General features: G+C 38.2%; 1 protein-coding gene and 1 long non-coding RNA gene across 2 annotated transcripts in view; both read right to left on the reverse strand.

Annotated features, from left to right (window-relative positions):
* The window catches only part of LOC117974454 (ras suppressor protein 1-like), a 120343-nt gene that overhangs the window by 30660 nt on the left and 74343 nt on the right, over window positions 1-15340 (reverse strand). The gene's annotated exons all lie outside the window — the stretch shown is intronic.
* Window positions 1735-13233, reverse strand: LOC134731128 (uncharacterized). The gene is made up of 2 exons (XR_010113237.1): window positions 12356-13233; window positions 1735-7667 (listed from the first exon to the last, which is right to left on the reverse strand). It is a non-coding gene; the product is annotated as an uncharacterized LOC134731128 (long non-coding RNA).

Genomic DNA, 15340 nt, shown 5'->3' on the forward strand with positions numbered 1-15340 from the left:
ATTATGTAATTTCTTCTATTTTCTTTGTAAAGTGGAGCCTAATGTAGTGTGCTGAGAACCAAAAGGAATTGGGGAAAGTCAAGGGTTTATGGAGTAAAGTTACAAAAGGCTGTTGTAGTTTATATGAAAAGAAATGGGTGAATTGCTTCGCAGTGTTGAGATGGGAGAACATATATTTGCAGAGGCATCAGTTTCCATGAATGAATGGATTGACTTGAACACAACCACGGAGTTCGTATTTTGCAAGGGAAGTCTGAAGGAAAGACATGAAGCAAGGGAGTTGGAGGTCATCAAAGGGATTTGCAATTTAGAGTTTCAGAGATGTGGGAGTTGGAGGTATTGACAGAATTCAGGATGTGACTGTAAGTGGATGAGTGACAGCGGACATAAATGTTGCTAGAGTTGAGCAGATCAAGTATCTGTGTGGCTAAGTGATTGGACAGGTTAATTTCACTGGCATTGTGAGTACATTTACTCCTGTCTGGTTTGTTTGTTGAAAATGCCAAAGAATATTTATTGATAATAGAAAAGTATTTTTTGATAATACTTTGTTTTTTTTAGAAAAGAAGTATTAAAAAGCTCCTTTATCTTCTGGCAAAACATGGCTAATAAATTGTCTGATGCCATTGATCTTGTTTCTCAAATGCATCTCAATCCCGAAGAAATGTAATGAATGAATGCTGCCAGAGTTGTGCAAAGATATATCTGCTTAGTCTTTTAAATATACCAAGATCATAGCTCTGCATCATTCTGCTGTACTGAACGCTCAGTGGGAAGTGGTAACTGCTAGCATACTTACATGCTTATCGAAGTGCTGGATATTTATTCATGCTTCTGTGATGTTCTGCCCCATGCACATGTGCCATAATCATTTGGTTGGCTTTAAGAAAGAATGAAATTTCCAATGAGAATAGATAGATGGTCTGGCAAATTAAAAAGTGTCACACCTGGTAGCTCCCTCCATAGCAAATCGAGAATTCATTTGCTGGAAAAAAAATGAGGATCATAACAGATGAAAGGAAATTGAGACAAGTTACAGAGAAGTCGACTTTAAAAGATGATTTGTGTCCATTAAATGCATCTCCTTCACCAGATCGTAGACTGATTTAACTGTGTTTGCTGACAGCCTGTGGGGGCAACATCTACATCCATGAAGCTGATTCTGCTGGGTATGTGACCTCCCCCAGCCACCCTGATAATTATCCCCCTGCACGCTGATTGCATTTGGATCTTAGCAGCTCCACCGGAAACAAGCATACGGCTGCAATTTGAAGGTCAATTCGATATTGAAGTAACACCCAAGTATGTCACTTCCATTTTCATTTTTTTCCTACCTGAAGTTAGTATTTTTTAACTGTCATGTCTCAGAACAATTCATTTCTTTCAGTAGCACATACTGCAAGGAAATCTAGGGGAAAAGTGAAATGCTTAATAACTCAGGCCTGAAAAGAGTCTGCCAGCAACTCTCTCATCAGCTGAGCGGGTTATGTACATGGATACTGTCCTTTGTGAACCTAGACACTTCCTGCAAGGGACGCTGAGGGTGGCTACTTGAGATTGATGTTTATCCATTCTTCCTCCCACAGGAAATATATCGTGTTTCTGAGAGATGAATATTTATTTGCCCAGCCTCGTATTCAGTGTCACAAATGATAAAATGTCTGTTTAACAAATGGGAATTTGTGTGGTATGTCACCAGGGGTCACCAGTGTCAGAACAGTACTAAAGCACTTACAGTATAATTTCTCAGTCTTTATTTAATAAGAGTTCTGAAAGTATTACAAAACAGAGAGTAAGTCTTACTACGTTGAAGAGAAAGGAAAACTATACAGATTGTAAAAAAACTGTTTTTCTCTTTCCTTTAACAAAAGTGTGTATACGTTTGCATGAATGCAGCTGTGGTGCAAAACTTAGATATAAGAGCTTTTGTTGCTATTTCTGACACTGGATTTAATACTACTCTTCCACTCATGGAGCATTAATTAGCTCATGTAACTTCCTCAAGAAACGCTAGATACATGCTTGTCTACTTTTACGGACACAGAAAATTCCGGTTGGGACTCTCCGTTAGTCCCAATTACAGAGCTGTTAGAGAATTTATCTTTGTCATGTGAAATGTATCAAATCACTGTGTGGAACAAAATACTCGTTGTTTTTTGAAATTCATAGGGATTAATTTGAAAACAACATTTATATTTGTAAAAGCAATACAGAATATGGAAGGGAAGTAAATATTCTTCAATGTAGAACATGTAAAACCTGTCTTTCTGAGCTGCTAATCAAAGAATGTATTATTAGGAAAAATATCATACAGCATTTTAATGTGACACATGGCTTACGCTGAGTCTATCATAGTCTTTTATGCTAAGAAATGAGGATTTAATAATATCTTCAAAGAAAGTAAGTGAAGTTGTCATTATCAAAATAAGTCAAGGCAATTGACCATGTAAATTTAACATAATTTTGTTTCCGCTTTAACTGTACTTCTAACTACCTCTAGTTGTGGGATGGAGTGGATTCAGATGCACCAATACTTTCCAAATTTTGTGGGACATCTTTGCCCAGCAGTCAGTGGTCCTTAGGAGAGGTTATGTATTTGAGATTTTGATCTGACAACAGCCCCAATCATATGGGATTCAAGGCCAAGTATTCTACAGGTTATATATATTTTTTAACTTTTATTTTAGGTTCAGGGGTACATGTGCAGGTTTGTTATATAGGTAAACTTGTGCCACGGGGCTGGTTGTAAAGATTATTTCATCACCCAGGTACTAAGCCTAGTATCTAATAGTTATTTTTTCTGCTCCTCTCTCTTCTCCCACCCTCCACCCTATCAAATGAAAAAAACATCCCATGCTCATAGATCGGAAGAATCAATATCATTAAAATGGCCATACTGCCCCCCCAAATTTACAGATTCAATGCTATTCCTATCAAACTACCATGACATTCTTCACAGAACTAGAAAAAAACTATTTTAAAACTCATATGGACCCCAGAAAAACCCAAATAACCAAGGCAATCCTAAACTAAAAGAACAAAGCTGGAGGCATCACAATACCTGACTTGAAACTATACTACAGGGGTACAGTAACGAAAACAGCATGGTACTGGTACAAAAATAGACACATAGACCAATAAAATGGAATAGAGAGCTCAGAAATAGGGCCTCACACCTACAGGCATCTGATCTTCAACAAAGCTGACAAAAGCAAGCAATGGGGAAAAGACTCCCTATCCAATAAATGATGCTGGGAGAACTGGCTAGCAATATGTGGAAGATTGAAACTGGACCCCTTCCTTATACCATATACAAAAATCAATTCAAGATGGATTAAAGATGTAACTGTAAAACATAAAACTATAAGAACCCTGGAAAACATTTTTATGTTAAATGAAAGAGTTGTTATAGAATGAATATGTTAAAACTTTTTTTTAAACCATGACTTTTTAAAAAGAAGTCATTCTATCTGCCTAATTTTAAAAATATTTTAATGCTAGAAATAAGGAGTGTAAATGTTTAAAACCACAGTCATCAACTTTAATTTCTCTTTTAATTTTTATTTTAAAATGTAATCTTAGTAAACTTGAATATTTTATATTTTTTTCTAACTTATCTGGGAAGAAATATGTGTAGTTAAATCAAACTCCTGTTTCTCCTGCTTACTATGAAATTCAGTAGTTCTCTCTTATCCATGGTTTCATGTTCCATGGTTTCAACGCCCTTGGTAAACAGAGGCCCAAAAAATAGGTGAGTATAGTACACCAAGATATTTTGAGAGACCACATTTACATAACTTTTCTTACAGTATATTGTTATGATTGTTCTATTTTATTATTAGTTATTGTTGTTAATCTCTTACTATGTTTAATTTACAAAGTAAACTTTATCATAGGCACATATATATAGAAAAAAATTGTCTATATGTCTATATAGGGTTTGGTACTATCCAAGGTTTTAGGCACTCACTGGGGGGACTTGGAATGTATCCCCCAAGGAAAAGGAAGAACTACAGTGTGTTTATTACTTTAAGTAATAAAACTATTTAAGAACCAGATAACTATATTTAGAACAATGTCTTTGAATTCCTCATCATATATAAAATAATTAAGCTTTTTTTTTTCTCTGAGTCTCTAGTGCCAAATCAGTCACTGGATAAAAAGCAAATATATCTCTTCAGGATTTTGATTTCCTTATTTAAAAATTGAGCAGTAACTTTGCTTGTTGAAGATTCACTATAGTATGGTCACAATAGCACAGAATTTAGTATCTAATAGGTCTAGACACAAACCAAACAAATATTTAATATAGCAAAAGTTCAGAAAGCCTAGTTGTAACAATATTTAGCTACACCATAGATCATGTTATATCCTGAGTCAAGCTGCATATAATTCAATTAGCTATCACATCCAGCTAATAAGACATAACTGAATAGTAATTTTCAAGGCCCTGAGATATCAGTTACTGTAGTGAACAGTTTAATTGATAGTAAAACTAGAAATGGCAGGTGTCCCCTCTTCCAGCTAAGCTTGGGTTCAGTCTTTAGAATCAACACAGGGTTCTAGGCAGGTCACATGAGTCTACCAGTTTGTTCTTGAGATGAAACTTGCTTGCAACTAATAGCTCTTATATGGTGTCCCAAAAGAATTAATGTGACATTACAGAATATGCCATTTGGCCGTCATCCTGTTTACCATTATTGGATTGGACTTGTGGTATCATTTCTGTTTATATCAACCCTAGAATTCAAATAATGAGGAAAGCACTAACCATTTTCAGAATTTTAAAAACTTCAATTCATAGTCACTTGGCACCTAAGTTTTCACATGTGCTGGTGAAATGAAAAAAAAAAAAAAAACAAAACTTGTAATAGAATCTTTCTTTCTTTCTGTGTTTCTTTCTTTCTCTTTCTTTTCTTTATTTTCTTTTTCTTTCTTTCTTTCTTTTTCCAGCTCAGTGTGGGGGAAGAGTAACAGGGCAAAGTGGTGTTGTTGAAAGCATTGGCCATCTAACGCTTCCATATAGAGACAACTTATTCTGTGAGTGGCATCTCCAGGGGCTCTCCAGACACTATCTCACCATCTCTTTTGAAGATTTTAACCTTCAGAATTCCTCTGGCTGTGAAAAAGACTTCGTGGAGATCTGGGACTATCATACTTCTGGTTAGTGAAATATATCTGCTCTCTTTGGGGTGTTTATTTTCGCATGTACTTATTCAGCCTCTGAAGTTTCTGCACTTCCGAGAAAGGCAAAAGCATGTCTATACTCTGCAGAGAAGTGCAGATTAATGAGCTTTGGGCAGTACCAGTGATTCTCTACCTCAATTCTACCATTACAATGGATGTCCAGAGCCCAGGTGTCATATAGCCTACCCTGGAGGCCACCTGGGGAGAGCAACGGTAGTGGGAAGGCAACCTGTTGCTGCTGAGGCATCCCATTGCCACATGCCATTATTTGAGGGGTGTTCTGTAGCTTGAGGCAGACAGAGGGTCATGCATGTCTCCTGGCAGTAGCATAAGGCAGATATTTGTCACTCTGTTTGTCTCAGACCACTTTTTCAACCAGGTAAGCAAGCCTTCCTCATTGTCCTGAGATATCCTTCCCCTAACTGGTTGCATTTTTTTCACTTCTTCATATATTTGAACATGTTAATTTTCATTCATGTTTTCCTGTTTTCTTGACAGAGAGTAACTTTTCTTCATGGGCAAGGTCTTGTTTTTTATTATTTTCTTTGTACACGCAGGACACCTCGAATAGAGGTTAAAAGAAATCAATCACCTGGACGTATATATTTAATTATTTGTCTCTCACAGGAAACATCTTGGGAAGATACTGTGCAAACACCATTCCTGACAGCATAGACACTTCTAGCAATACTGCTGTGGTCAGGTTTGTCATAGACGGCTCTCTGACTGCCTCAGGATTCAGACTGCAATTTGAATCCAGCATGGAAGGTGATTTCATTGATTAATTCAAAACAACATTGAGCACCTGCATTGGACAGACACTATGCTAGGCACTGGTGTTACAATAGTTTGAAAAGCAAAATAAAACATGACCTCTATCTTCTTGGACCTTAATCAAAAAGTCACACTGATAAATGAAAAACTACAGCTGTGATCAATGCTATAAGGGAAAACTAGTTATAATAAGAGGATGAGAGTTATACTGCAATGCTCGCCTTAAGAAAGTCCTGTAGTTACTCAGAATTTGCTTTACTGCAAATCCAACAAACTCAGATGAAATAAAGATTTTGTTTGGAAAAACTGGATACTTACATTAACCTCCTGATTTTCCTGATTTTTTTTTTTTGTAAAAATAGGGTCTTGCCTTGGCCTCCCAAAGTGTTGGGGTTACAGGCTTGAGCTACCACTCCTGGCTGATTGCCCTGATTCTTTTTTTTTTTTTTTTTTTTTTTTTGAGATGGAGTCTCACTCTGTCACCCAGGCTGGAATGCAATGGTGCGATGTCGGCTCACTGCAACCTCTGCCTCCCGGGTTCAAGCGATTCTCCTGCCTCAGCCTCCTAAGTAGCTGGGATTACAGGTGCCCGCCACCACGCCCGGCTAATTTTTGTATTTTTAGTAGAGACGGGATTTTACCATGTTGGTCAGGCTGGTCTTGAACTCCTGACCTAGTGATCTGCCCGCCTTGGGCTCTCAAAGTGCTGGGATTACAGGTGTGAGCCACCACACCCGACCCGATTTTCCTGATTCTTAAGTTCATTATATTCATTGGTCTCTTATATTTCTTGGGTCATGATGATAATTAAATTGCTGTCTGTGGACTATCATCCATGGAAGCCAGGGTTAAATATTAATAGAGATAGGAAATGAATGTATATATTCACTAAAATCCTCACGCACATAAATATGGAGAATAATTTTGTCTAGAAGGGTAATTTTTAAATACATGAATTTTGAGAGCTTTCCTGATGGAAGGAGATATTTTGATTTGATTGGAAGTTTTCTTGGCTTTTTTCCCCCACACCAGCGTGTGGTGGGGATCTCAGGGCTCTGCTGGAACATCTACTTCTCCCAACTACCCGAACCTAAATCCTCATGGCCGGATCTACGAGTGGAGAATCACCGCCCCAGAAGGAAGGCAGATCACCCTAACGTTTAGCAACCTGAGGCTGGCCACGCATCCGTCCTGCAACAGTGAGCATGTGATAGTAAGCGTTCCCTGTGGCCTGAGATGTTATATTCCATCATTTAAGGAGTTTACTGACCCATAAATCATAGTCAGAAAACTAGATCAGGAAAATTGCTGTCTATGCAACTATAACTCAGACAAATTCTAAGTATTGTTGAGAGAACAAAACACGGTAAACTGTCAAAATAATTGTAAACATTGTTTTAAGAGACTATCAGCTATCACTCCATGCATGAGGGTCATAGATAGAATACATTTTAAGAGTGAATGATAATGACAAATGGCAAAACCGGGGAGGCTGTGGGAAGCTAAGCCTACAGGAGCACATAGATGAATGGGACCAGAGTCACAGCACAAGCCACCACCGAAAGTTCTGAGCAGATGGGTTGTCCTGCATAATGACTGCTCTCTCCAGGGGTGCAGAGGGACTCCTGGTGGGAGAGCACTACTACCTGACCTCCATGTCGCCAACCTCCAGTGGTTTCAGATGTGCCCTCAGCACTCTCAGCTTCCTGCAGTGAAAGAAAGCAAATGAGATCCCTGAGTGTGAATAACAAATAGATTGTTAACTGTGTAGTGCTACACATACATATGTGTGTGTAGATAGGTAGACTGGATTAATATTAGTACATTTCTCCACCCAACTTGCCCCTTCTGCAGTATATGCTATCTCAGTAAATAATTCCAAACTTCTGGTGGCTAAGGTCAAAAATCTTGATGTCTATTTTGGAATACTTCCTCTCACACCCTATATGGCATCTATAAGCAAGTCCTCTCACACCCTATATGGCATCTATAAGCAAGTATCTTTAAAAATATTCACAAACTACTTGTTATATCTACTACTGCCACCCCCACCGTTCACTTGGATTATTTTATAAGTTCCCTCTGGTGCCCCTGCCTCCATTCTCATCTCCCTACATTCTCAACACAGCAGCATGTGATGGTTTTAAACCTCAATCAGATCATGTTGCTCCCTTTGAAAATCCTCTAATGGCTTCTCATCTCACTCAGAGGAAAATCCCAAATTGCACCTGTGGCCCACCTGGCCAACATTATCTGCTGCCCCTCCCTCTTCTACCTGTCTGTGTTATCTCAAACTCCCCTCTTCTCTGCTCGCTGGGGTCCAGGCACCTGGCCTCCGTTCCGTTCCTTGAATGTGCTGAGATGCTCCCTGTCCAGCTGTTGCCTTCATCTGGAATGCCCCTGTTCAGATGGCAGCCTGCTCCACACCCTCACTTCATTCAGGTCTCTGCTTGAATGCCTTTTAATCCATAGGGTGTAAGTACCTTATATGACAGACCCCACCCTAGCCTGACACTTCTCTGCCATGTTGTTTTATAGCACTTTACAACTGCTGCCATACATCATTTTGATTTGTTCATCAGTTTATTGTCTGCTTCCCCCACTAGAATGTAAGCTCCTTGAGCTCAAGCCATAGTTTCATTCACTGCTGGGGACTCACTGAATCCCCAATGCCTGTATATAATAGAGATAAATAATTGTTGAATGAATGGATAGTAGAGGTACTATCATTATCCCTTTAATAAGAAGCCACTTTTGTTTTCAGTTTAATTGTCTCCTGTTGGGTAGTGAATCTCAAAAATATGAAATATATTTGTAACTTATGACCACTTTGTATCACCTTAAAATGATCTCATTCAACCTTCAGATTTTATTTCCAAGTTCTAATATCTGAAGGATGGAACTATTGTCTTTCAGATCTTGAAAATAAGAAACCAAGTGTGTTTTCTTTTATTTGAGAGCCAGGAAATTTTGGACTAAGGTTGTTTATTATAAAGAAACTTTGTTTCCTATTATTGATTGAATATATATAAAGAAAGATGAAGTAGAAAAAATACTAACCACTCCCACTATACCATATTTTGATGCATTTTCTCATCTCTTCTTGGCAAAGCATATTTTAGGTACTTGTAATCATGTGATGTAAATCCACTTGAATTCTAATTTTAGTCTATTTTTCTGGTTATAAATATGGATGCTTATTGAGCAATATTTGGAGAGTTCAGAAAATAAAAAATATAAAGATATTTTTAATTCTACTCATCTATTACTAAAATTTAGATATATATGCTAACAGTTGTTTTTTACCTTTGAAATTATTTTTATAGTTTAAATCATACTGAATATAATGATTATTAGGAATTTTACAAGCAGAGTATTAACATGTCCTTTAGGAAAGAGAATACGAACAGTCATAGTTTTGGAACTCAAATAAAGATAAAAGTTATAGCCACAACCACAAATTCCAAAGCAGATCTTACTTGTCATCTCTCTATACCTTAATTATCAACTTATAACTCTTGCAGCTACTGCTGGTGGGTTTTATGTCCTTATTTCTAAATAATATTCCTATTCTACTACTCCTTGCTTTTTTTGGACATTATCTATCCACATCCTACTCTGGAAGATGAGAATTAGCCCTCTGCCACCACAAATGCACATGGGGTATACACAGTTTATATACTTTCCCAAAGTCCCCCAAAATACATATGTCACAGCTTTTGCTGAAATTGTCATTCAGTTGACATTACCATGATTATGTAAACACCATTCACAACTGAGCCAAGTAGTGTACTATGGCAACATTTGCTTTTGTTTTCCCAAGGAATAATAATAATTGTGTCCTCTTTACATTTTCTTGGGTTTTACGCATTGATCACTAATTCTTCCACACCCTTTCCACCCTAGGTGTGCATCTTCACCTTCTGTAGTAAAACAAGTCAGTTCCATTTCTTTTCCTCAGTAATATCCTTCCTTGAGCCTTTGTCCATCAGCTGCAAGCCTGATGATAGCTGTCATTTCAGAATTTCCCTTTGCCATCAGATTTGCAAGTTCCTTCATTCTGCTCCTGGGCTAGAAAGCTGGCTTTGTGTTGCTATGTACATCCCTTTCTTGGTTAATTTCCTCTTTTGTGAGGCATACCCTCTTGTAACTCCCCAAGGAAATGGGCAAGGGCAATACATATTTTAAGAAATGATATACCTGAAATTATCTTTATTTTACCATTGTTCTTCGAAAAATATATATTTAAATATTTTATATGTTCACTATATTAATATATCCATGAATATATTAATAATTTTGAAGTTTTGTGTTGCTTATCTGGGGTCAGTTTTCTTCATGTTCCTATCTCGTGTTTACTTATATTGGTCTCTGCCTTTTACATTAGTCACTTCCCTAAATATCTGCTGATCCTTGGCTATTCATTCATATTTAAGAATGAATTACCGAAAGGATGACTGGCATCTCTGTATGCATGAGGGTGCCTTGACTCTTTAAATAGGGAAACCTACAAACCTACAAATGTCATATCCACAGGTCTTTTCTCTTGGGGAGGTTAAAACTCCAGCAAGGAATCACTCTAAGAATTAATTTTTTTCTGAATCTTTAGCATAATGTCCACATTCCTTTTTCTAAAATATATTTTTATATGTTCAATGTTTATTTTGGTTCCTCTTTACTCTGCTCCAAACAAGGGCATGTGGGTTGGCCTTTGCCCCCACTCTATTTGATTGAGAACTTTCCAAAAAAAGGAAGAAGAAAGATGAAAGAGGGAGAAGAAGGAGAAGGAGGATGAGAAGGAGGAGAAGAAGAGGGAGAAGGAGGAGAAGAAGAGGGAGAAGGAGAGGGAGAAGGAGACAGAGGGAGAAGGGGAAGGAGAAAAAAAGAAGGAGAAGGAGAAAAGGAGAAGAAGAAGAAGGAGAAAGAGAAGGAAGAGGAGACTGAGAAGGAGAGGGAGAAAGAGAAAAGAAGAAGGAGAAGAAAAAAAAAGAGTAAAGAAGAAAGAAGATCTGCTGGTACAGAGGCAGCTTTAATTTTCATTGCACTGCTTCGTGGCTAATGCCTTATCCAGCTGGTCTGAGCCTAAAATTTCTCCAAAGCCACCTGCCTATCTGACTCTCTGTACAGACAGAGAAAATGAAAAGCTATGCCACCCGGTGTGACCTACAATATGACCTATATCTGATTTTGTCCCGTTCATAGCAAATTTTATAGCCTGTCCTAAATCTCACGTACCTACAGCCTATCCATTTGTATTCTGAGAGTTGTAGTTTCTGAGTACAAAAGGGATTAGAGGACAATGATGGGAATTGCATTCTGGTTGCTTCTAACAGCAGAAGTCCATGTGATAAATGGATGACTATAACATGTTCAGTCATTGTGATTCTACGCCAAAGGCAGACTCAGAGGCAGGATAACAGCCATCGATCATGGTTTCCAACATGTACTGTTAACCTTACAGTTGGTTCTAATACCTTTTGATTTTGGCAATGTGATGCCCATTCCTGTTTTCAGTATTATAGAAATATTTGTCCTCATCTGTTTCTTTATACACTACTTCATGGTTTGGCATCAGAAGCATGGTTTGAATCCCAGTTCTATTATTACTAATTATTTGAACTTCAGCAAATTACATCATCTTTCTGAATTCTGGTATCTTAATCTGGAAAACAGGGATACTATTATCTGCCTGGGAGGGTGTTGTGCTGATTAGATAAGACAGACTGAGTAGATGATGAGCAAAGACTGGCATTTTTGCCTGCTCAGTAAATGATAGCAAACTCTTCTTCTGGTCCCATGAGCCGGAAGACACTTTAGACCAGAAGCCCCCAGACAGCTAAATTTAATTAATTATAGTAAATTTTAAAAGCTGACATCTTTTGTTGTGGAGTGCATTCTCCTACTGCATAACTTTTAGTGCCATAGTCTGAGTCATTACTTCTAATCTTGAGTCATTCAAATCCTTTTAAACACTGGAATATCAATCACTCAATGAATTATTGTTTAGTTATTTCATCTAAATGTTTTTTTGATTTTGTACAGCATTGGAACAATGTTTGCCAATTATTGTAACTATGTGAATGACTACAGTTATTATTTAATATTTTGGAGTCAATAATAATCCATTCTTAAAAACTCAACTGAGTAAGAAAATTGAAGCTTTGAATCCATAACTAATAAGGAAAGAACTATTATGTTTAATTGCATATGGAGATTGATTTTTCAAATTACTTTTCAAGGTATTTAAAAATATCTGCTTGCTGGTCATGGTGGCTCACACCTGTAATCCCAGCACTTTGGGAAGCCAAGGCAGGTGGATCACTTGAGGTCAGGAGTTAGAGACCAGCCTGACCAACATGGTGAAACCCCATCTCTACTAAAAATACAAAATTACCTGGGCACAGTGGTGCATGCCTGCAATCCCAGCTACTTGGGAGGGTGAGGCAGGAGAATCGCTTTAACCTGGGAGGCAGAGGTTGCAGTGAGCCGAGATCATGCCATCGCACTCCAGCCTGGGCAACAAGAGCAAAACCGCATCTCAATAAATAAATAAATAAATAAATAAATAAATATTAAAATAAACAAAAACATCTGCTTTATTATATACATCAAATCATCAGAAACTAACATTTAAGCTTCCTTTCCAAATAACAAAAGTCCTGATGCATTGTTAAGAAAAACTGCCCATCAGTGAGCTCTGCACACCACATTGTAAGCACGATGGCTTATCTCCTTTACATTGGGAGCTCGGTTTCCAGTTCCAAACTGTATAGCAGCTTTTAATCTATCACCACATGGCAGGAAGGCATTACTGCAATACTTTCATTCTAGTGAAATCACCCTGAGGTCACAAAATGTGTTCAGGGTAACATAGTGGCTTGTGGCACTGGGATAGAAACCTGCATTGTTAGGTCATTCATTTTAGGGGAGGGTTCCCATAGAAGAAAGTGGGTCTGGGCTGGGAATATCACCTCCTAGGAAATATGCAGTAAGACGGATTGTGTGTCTAAAGGTTAAACTCTTTTTTCCAACAGGTATTCAATGGCATTAGAAGTAACTCACCCCAGCTAGAGAAACTGTGTAGTAGTGTGAATGTAAGCAGTGAGATTAAATCTTCAGGAAACACAATGAAAGTCATTTTTTTCACAGATGGATCCAGGCCGTATGGAGGCTTCACTGCTTCTTATATCTCCAGTGAAGATGCAGATAAAGTGGGATGTTGTAAATGTACTTCATTTTAATCAGGTGCATTGCAGATGCCCCCCAGCTACTGCCAATGGCAGCAGAGCCATCCATTTTCTCTTTAGTGATCAAAGTTCACTTGGAATCTTTGACATAAGACAAACACATATAAGCAGATCAAAAACTTACTGCAGACAGAAAAAAGCTTTCTGATTTCAGGAAGAAGCTGCTATGGTGAATGTAAAACTTGTAATGCCATTAGATGAGCTTCTAGCACAGTTTCAGTCATGTTACCATGAGGATTGGTGTGACCTGTTCCATATTCCTTGGTCCATTATTTGGTGCTGAAAGAGACCATCTACCTCCTAGAAGGTAACTTAGTCTCGGAGAGTAATTAATTTTGCTGGGGACAGAACAGGCTTTACTGTTTCTGGTCGTCTATTCACACACGTATTTCCAGTGAAAATAAATGGGAGGTTTGATTTGATATAGAATATTTCAAAATTAAGCAAGATATGGCCTCTAATTATAAATATCCTCCTATTTCCTGGATTGGTGCTATTATCTAAGGGTTTTAAAATTTAGAAGTGGGAGTGAATATTTAAAAAAACCCACTAAGTTATTTCACTGGTACAGGAAGCATCTGTTCCTTTATTAAAAGGGGGCAAATTCATTGGTAGGCCAAGGTCCTATTATCTGTTTGATTTAAATTAAATTATTAGATCAAGTGGATAATTGCTAATCAAGCCATTAGGACCTGCCACCGTTATATTTGGGTATTCCTCTAAATTAAATATTAATGAGCACAGGGCCTCAATATTTGGACAAATTGATACAGAGCCAAACCCCAGCCACCTGATCTACACCAACAAGAAGATAGAGAAGTTGTTGATTTTTGCACATTTTTCCTTTTTAAACTTGCAGAAACTTCCATAATTTGCATGCCTTTTACCCATAATCCTGATTGCATCTAGAAAAACAAATCAAAGCAGTAATGTTGATGTTTTAGTTACTGTTCCTGTATTGTTTATCTCTTCTGTTGTGGCCTGAATCTTACTACTACTTTCTGTTGCCTTCTGTTTTCTTAGTGTGTGGTGGGTCTCTTCCAAATACTCCTGAAGGAAACTTTACTTCTCCTGGCTATGACGGGTCAGGAATTACTCGAGAAACCTAAACCGTGAATGGACTCTCAGCAATCCAAATCAGGAAAATTCATCTGTTTATATTCATTTTGAAGATTTTTACCTAGAAAGTCACCAAGACTGTCAATTTGATGTCCTTGAGTTTTGAGTGGGTGAGTTCTAAGAACACATTCTCCCATTTATCTACAATATTCTTTTTATCTTTTTGTTGTTGTGGCTGCTGTTGTTGTTTTGAGACAGGAGCTCACTCTCTGCCCAGACTGGTTGTGGGCAGTCCAAACCTTGGGATAATTTGTTGTAGGAAGATTGAGGTAACCTCTTTTGCCCTCTTGGTGGTGGTGGGAAAGGCTTCAATCTGCCTGTTGAAAGTGGTCAACAGGGGTGAGGATATAGTCATGTTTCTTGAGAGGGGGCATATGAATGAAATCAATTTTCCAGGTTTGTAGTGGCCTCTGAACACTGGAAGGTGCCCTTTAGCTTGATTTCTGGGCTAAGTGGGTGGTCTGAGTGCTCCCTGGAAAGAAACTTGTTTGCAGATGGTAAGGGCCTGCGTGAGTTGTTGAAAGGTGGTGGCCATGGCAGGAGACTGCAGGTGAGGTTATAAAAACTGAAGCAGAGGATGATAGCTGGTGTGAAAGAGGCTGTGAATGTGAGTGAGTATGGATTTTTTCTGGGACATGGGCAAAACGAGCTTATTGTCTAGAAAGAACCAGCCCTCCTTGTTTGTGGCCCCAGCCAAAGAAAGATTGAGGCTTTCTCCTTGTGAGTATGAGGGCTGTTGAGCTGGGAAACAGGTAGTATGGGCTGGGGCTTAAGGGCTGACTGTTTAGCTGCAGAACCAGCTAATGAGTTTCCTTCTGATAACAGGTTTGTTAAGAGCCTGGTAAGAAGTGCAAGATTGACAAAGGTAAGGTTAGTAGCGCAGGTAAGTGAAAGCTTGAATATAGGAAACCTCGGACCACTTGCCATTGCAGTGGATAAAATTTTCAAGATTTCGTTGAATTTGAAAGTCAAAGATTCCATTTTAAAGCCATTGACTACCATTGTCCAGTCGC

Source organism: Pan paniscus, chromosome 8, assembly GCF_029289425.2.
Source record: "Pan paniscus chromosome 8, NHGRI_mPanPan1-v2.0_pri, whole genome shotgun sequence".
Lineage (NCBI taxonomy): Eukaryota > Metazoa > Chordata > Mammalia > Primates > Hominidae > Pan > Pan paniscus.